General features: G+C 50.7%; 1 long non-coding RNA gene across 1 annotated transcript; it reads right to left on the reverse strand.

The window, feature by feature from the left end:
* Nucleotides 1–945: 945 nt before the first annotated feature.
* Nucleotides 946–2,250, reverse strand: LOC308661644. Its single transcript, XR_014024996.1, has 2 exons — nt 1,155–2,250; nt 946–1,052 (listed from the first exon to the last, which is right to left on the reverse strand). It is a non-coding gene; the product is annotated as an uncharacterized lncRNA (long non-coding RNA).
* Between the last annotated feature and the right edge of the window lie 3,291 nt (nt 2,251–5,541).

The raw sequence follows: 5,541 nt of genomic DNA on the forward strand, positions 1-5,541 counted from the left end.
GCTCTGCCGAGAGAATGGGGCGGCTTGCTGTTCTCTCGGTGCAGCACGGCAGAGGCTGGATCTCGCGAAAGAAGTCTCCGCTGAGCGAGAGAATGAGGCGTCTCAGCGCCCATTTTCTCGGCGAAGACTTCTTTCGGGGGATGCAGCTTCTGCCGCCCCTTTCTCTCAGCTGCCCAGTGGAACAGCTTGCCACCAGAAATCAAGAGTGCTCCATCACTGGAGGTTTTTAAGAAGAGACTGGACATTCACCTGTCTGAGATGGTATCGGTCAGTGGTGGCGAAACTTTTAGAGACCGAGTGCCCAAACCGCAAGCCAAAACCCACTTGTTTATCACAAAGTGCCAAGGCAGCATCGGCATTCTGGTGCCCTCAGGGGAGGGGACAGGGAGGCGCCTCTGAGTGCCGCCTCTGGCACGAAAAAAAAGGGGGAGCAAAAAATGGGCCACCGTACCGCAAGGCACAAAAATGCCAACCGCCGCGCCGCAGGGTGCAGATACAAGGCACCGCACCACGTGAGAACGGGGCTGGGCTAGTGAGTATCACGCAGGCACTAGCCCCGCCCCTTTGCAGCATGTGCCTGCTCGTGGCCCCGTGCACGCATGCACGCATGTAAAATGCTTCCCCCTCCCTTTTCTTCCAGTCCACCAACCGACAAGGACCTGCTGCTGGCAGCGGTGGTGGCGCACGTGCCAACAGAGAGGGCTCTGAGTGCCACCTCTGGCAGGCGTGCCATAGGTTCACCACCACTGGTATAGGTCCTCCTGCTTGAGCAAGGGGCTGGACTAGAAGACCTCCAAGGTCCCTTCCAGCTCTATTCTATTCTATTCTATTCTATTCTATTCTATTCTATTCTATTCTATTCTATTCTATTCTATTCTATTCTATTCTATTCTATTCTATTCACTTTCTATATTTCTATTCTATTCTATTCTATTCCATTCACTTTCTATATTTCTATTCTATTCTATTCTATTCTATTCACTTTCTATATTTCTATTCTATTCTATTCTATTCTATTCTATTCACTTTCTATATTTCTATTCTATTCTATTCTATTCCATTCACTTTCTATATTTCTATTCTATTCTATTCTATTCTATTCTATTCTATTCTATTCTATTCTATTCTATTCTATTCTATTCTATTCTATTCACTTTCTATATTTCTATTCTACTATTCTATTCCATTCACTTTCTATATTTCTATTCTATTCTATTCTATTCTATTCTATTCCATTCACTTTCTATATTTCTATTCTATTCTATTCTATTCTATTCTATTCTATTCTATTCTATTCTATTCTATTCTATTCTATTCTATTCTATTCTATTCTATTCTATTCTATTCTATTCCATTCACTTTCTATATTTCTATTCTATTCTATTCTATTCTATTCTATTCTATTCTATTCTATTCTATTCTATTCTATTCTATTCTATTCTATTCTATTCTATTCTATTCTATTCTATTCTATTCTATTCTATTCTATTCCATTCACTTTCTATATTTCTATTCTATTCTATTCTATTCTATTCTATTCTATTCTATTCTATTCTATTCTATTCTATTCTATTCTATTCTATTCTATTCTATTCTATTCTATTCCATTCACTTTCTATATTTCTATTCTATTCTATTCTGTTCTGTTCTGTTCTGTTCTACGTTCTGTTCCATTCCATTCCATATTTTCTATTCCATTCTGTTCCACTGTCAGAGCCCATCGGAGGCAACCCAGTCAGCCCAAACAGGAGTTACACTAAGGCTACGCAGCCTCTCCTCTCAACCTGAACCCCTCCTTACCTTTCCTTTTATCTGCATCCTATTTTTAACTGCCGGCTCTGCCCTGCCCTATTTTGTCCTTGAGCACTCGTGAGCTCATCAAGAACAGAAGGTAACCGTGGGGGGAAAGGCAGGGCAAGATCTGCAAGATCCCCATTTGCATTTGACTTTGCCATCCCATCTGGTTCGAGATAACACACCACACACACACACACACACACACACAGAGAGAGAGAGAGAGAGAGAGAGAGAGAGAGAGAGAGAGAGAGAGAGAGAGAGAGAGAGAGAGAGAGAGAGAGGATGAGGATGAGGAAGAGGATGAGGATGAACGAATTTTGCAGCTGCTTCTTTAAAAGCTCTCTTCTCTCAGGGATGCCCGAGATAGTGAATTGCAAGCAGAAATGAATTTCTCCTTCCGTTTCTGATCCGCGCAAACACCCAAGCGTGAACGCCATCACCTGATAGCTTGGGTGCCTGTTCAATTCGTTTGCGAGAGAGAGAGAGAGAGAGAGAGAGAGAGAGAGAGAGAGAGAGAGAGAGAGAGAGAGAGAGGGAGAGAGAGAGGATGAGGATGAGGATGAACGAATTTTGCAGCGCGTTTGCTTTCAGCTTTCAATGAAGAAGGGAATGTTCTCCACTTCTCGCCTCAACTTTTTCTTTCCTCAGGAACCAGAGGCAAGGGCTTTCTGTTTGTTTGTTTGTTTTACCACGAGTTGACAGTTGGGCAGAAACCAGAGGGGGGAAAAAAAGAATTTCGGGCTTCGTGGGAACCGAGGAAGCAAAACAAGATGCAAAGTCTAAAATCTATAGGCTCATAAACCACCCCGGTTTCTTGAAACAAACCGGGATTTCTCTACCCCAACCTTGAAACCATGGATCGAGTGAATCTCTTTACCGAAGAATGTGATGAACGGGAGAAGGTGAGTCTTCGCCGAGAAAATCTCAGCGCCCATTTTCTCGGCGAAGACTTCTTTCGGGGGATGCAGCTTCTGCCGCCCCTTTCTGTCAGCTGCCCAGCTGAGAGAAGGGGGTGACAGAGGCTGGATCCCCCGAAACAAGTCTCCGCTGAGACGAGAGAACAAGGCGTTTCTTTCTCCCCCCCCCGCTTTTGCCGCTTTTGTGTGTGCGTGTGTGTGTGTGTGTGTGTGTGGCCCATCTACAAAGCTGCCGAGGAAGGAGAAGCAGGATACTGGTTGGGTGGGGGAGCGGCAAAAGCGGGGGGGGGGAGAGAGAAACGGCTCCGCCTTTGGTTCCCCCTCCTAAAGCACAGGGGCGCTAGAGAAAGTTTGGAGTTGGGTAAGGAAGCGCAAAATTCAGGAAGAAAAGCGGGGCGGCGGGCAAACGGGAGACCTGTACAAGGGGGAAGGGGAACTCTCTGCTTTTGTGTGTGCGTGTGTGTGTGTGTGTGTGTGTGGCCCATCTGCAAAGCTGCCGAGGAAGGAGAAGCGGGATACTGGTTGGGTGGGGGAGCGGCAAAAGCGGGGGGGGGGGAGAGAAACGGCTCCGCCTTTGGTTCCCCCTCCTAAAGCACAGGGGCGCTAGAGAAAGTTTGGAGTTGGGTAAGGAAGGGCAAAATTCAGGAAGGAAAGCGGGGCGGCGGGCGAACAGGAGACCTGTACAAGGGGGAAGGGGAACTCTCTGCTTTTGTGCGTGCGTGCGTGCGTGTGTGTGTGTGTGTCCCATCTGCAAAGCTGCCGAGCAAGGAGAAGCGGGATACTGGTTGGGTGGAGGAGGCAGTGGCGGCGGCGGAGGCGGCCGCAGCACCGGCAGCCTTCCGCTTTTGCCGCTTTTGTGTGTGCGTGTGTGTGGCCCATCTGCAAAGCTGCCGAGGAAGGAGAAGTGGAGGAGGCAGTGGCGGCGGCCGCAGCACCGGCAGCCTTCCGCTTTTGCCGTCTTTGTGTGTCTCCTTCCTCGGCAGCTTTGCAGATGGGACACACACACACACACACACGCACACACAAAAGCGGCAAAAGCGGAAGGCTGCCGGTGCTGCGGCCACCTCCGCCGCCACTGCCTCCTCCACTTCTCCTTCCTCGGCAGCTTTGCAGATGGGACACACACACACACACACACACACACACAAAAGCGGCAAAAGCGGAAGGCTGCCGGTGCTGCGGCCGCCTCCGCCGCCGCCACTGCCTCCTCCACCCAACCAGTATCCCGCTTCTCCTTCCTCGGCAGCTTTGCAGATGGGACACACACACACACACACACACACACACACACACACACACACACACACAAAGCAGAGAGTTCCCCTTCCCCCTTGTACAGGTCTCCCGTTTGCCCGCCGCCCCGCTTTTCTTCCTGAATTTTGCGCTTCCTTACCCAACTCCAAACTTTCTCTAGCGCCCCTGTGCTTTAGGAGGGGGAACCAAAGGCGGAGCCGTTTCTCTCTCCCCCCCCGCTTTTGCCGCTCCCCCACCCAACCAGTATCCCGCTTCTCCTTCCTCGGCAGCTTTGTAGATGGGCCACACACACACACACACACACACACACACGCACACACAAAAGCAGAGAGTTCCCCTTCCCCCTTGTACAGGAATGAAAGGCCCCCCGAAGGAAGCCCAGCCTCTTCACCGCACCGATCCGCTGAGGAGGAAAAAAGCTTATTTCTATTGCCACGTGCAAACTAAATTAAAACAACTTGGGAAGCTCGCCCATGGGCTGCATTTAGAAGGATTTGGGGGCTTTTGTGATTTGCTTCGCCTACAAGTGCCTTAACCACGACTAGCCCATGGCTCCAATTCAACAAAAAACGCTCTCTCGGTGCCTTCCAGATGCGCGAAGGTCACCCTGACTACAACCAGCCTGGGATTTGGAAAGGCTTCCCAGGTTATTGGGACAGACTGGCTTGAATACTTGGGGTAACATTTTTCAGGAGGAGGATCCTTATGTCCACCCCAATAGGGCATCTTCCCCTCACAAATCTTCCCTTCCCTTCCCTTCCAAGCGGGAGCCCCGCAACAAATGATCAGCGTTTGGACAGCGTGTGAATGGGCGAGCGTCGCCGTCCCCAAACAATGCAATTCCTTGCAGCGATGCGGACAAGAGGGAAAGGAAGCCCAGCGGCCAGACTGCACTCCCGCCCTGCCTCCCCAAGGGCTCCTAATGGCTTGCTGCCCCGCGTGAGCCCGCTGGCTGACGCTGGCTCGTCTCTCTCTCTCTCTTCTTTCCTCCCTCCCTCGGTCTCCCCCTCCCCCTTTTCCGGCTCAGCCCCACGTCACCAGGAGACCAAAACGGGGACATCATGGCAGAGCGGAGGAGACACAGGAAGCGGATCCAGGTACCGGGCTGGCTTATCTCCTCCCTCTTTTCGCAACCGCTCTGCGGGATGACTTTCCCTTTTCCTTCTGGCTCACCCCCCCTCCCCCGCCTGGTCACCCTTCCCTCCCTCCTCCCCCTCCGCCTCCTCCGAGGCCGCAGCCAGTCAGCATCTCTCCTACAGTTTTTGCGGCTTTTCCGTCGCCCCCGCCGCCGCTCCCCCTTCCCCGCAGAGCCGGCCGCATCCAGCGCCTTCTTCCTCTGGAGGGAAGCACCGAAGCCTCGGCCGCGCGCAAGTCCTCGGTAAAATTTTTTTTGTTGACTGGAGTATAAGCCGAAGTGGAGTTTTTCAGCCCAAAAAGTGGGCTGAAAAATTCGGCTTATACTCAAGTATATACGGTAAATCTTCCCCCATGTGCCTGCCAGGAACACAACGTGAAGGTGTGAAGATGTAAAATCCGACAATAGTAGATCAGATAGTACAGCTAATTTGATTGG

Source organism: Vipera berus, assembly GCF_964194415.1.
Source record: "Vipera berus genome assembly, chromosome: 1".
Classification (NCBI taxonomy): domain Eukaryota; kingdom Metazoa; phylum Chordata; class Lepidosauria; order Squamata; family Viperidae; genus Vipera; species Vipera berus.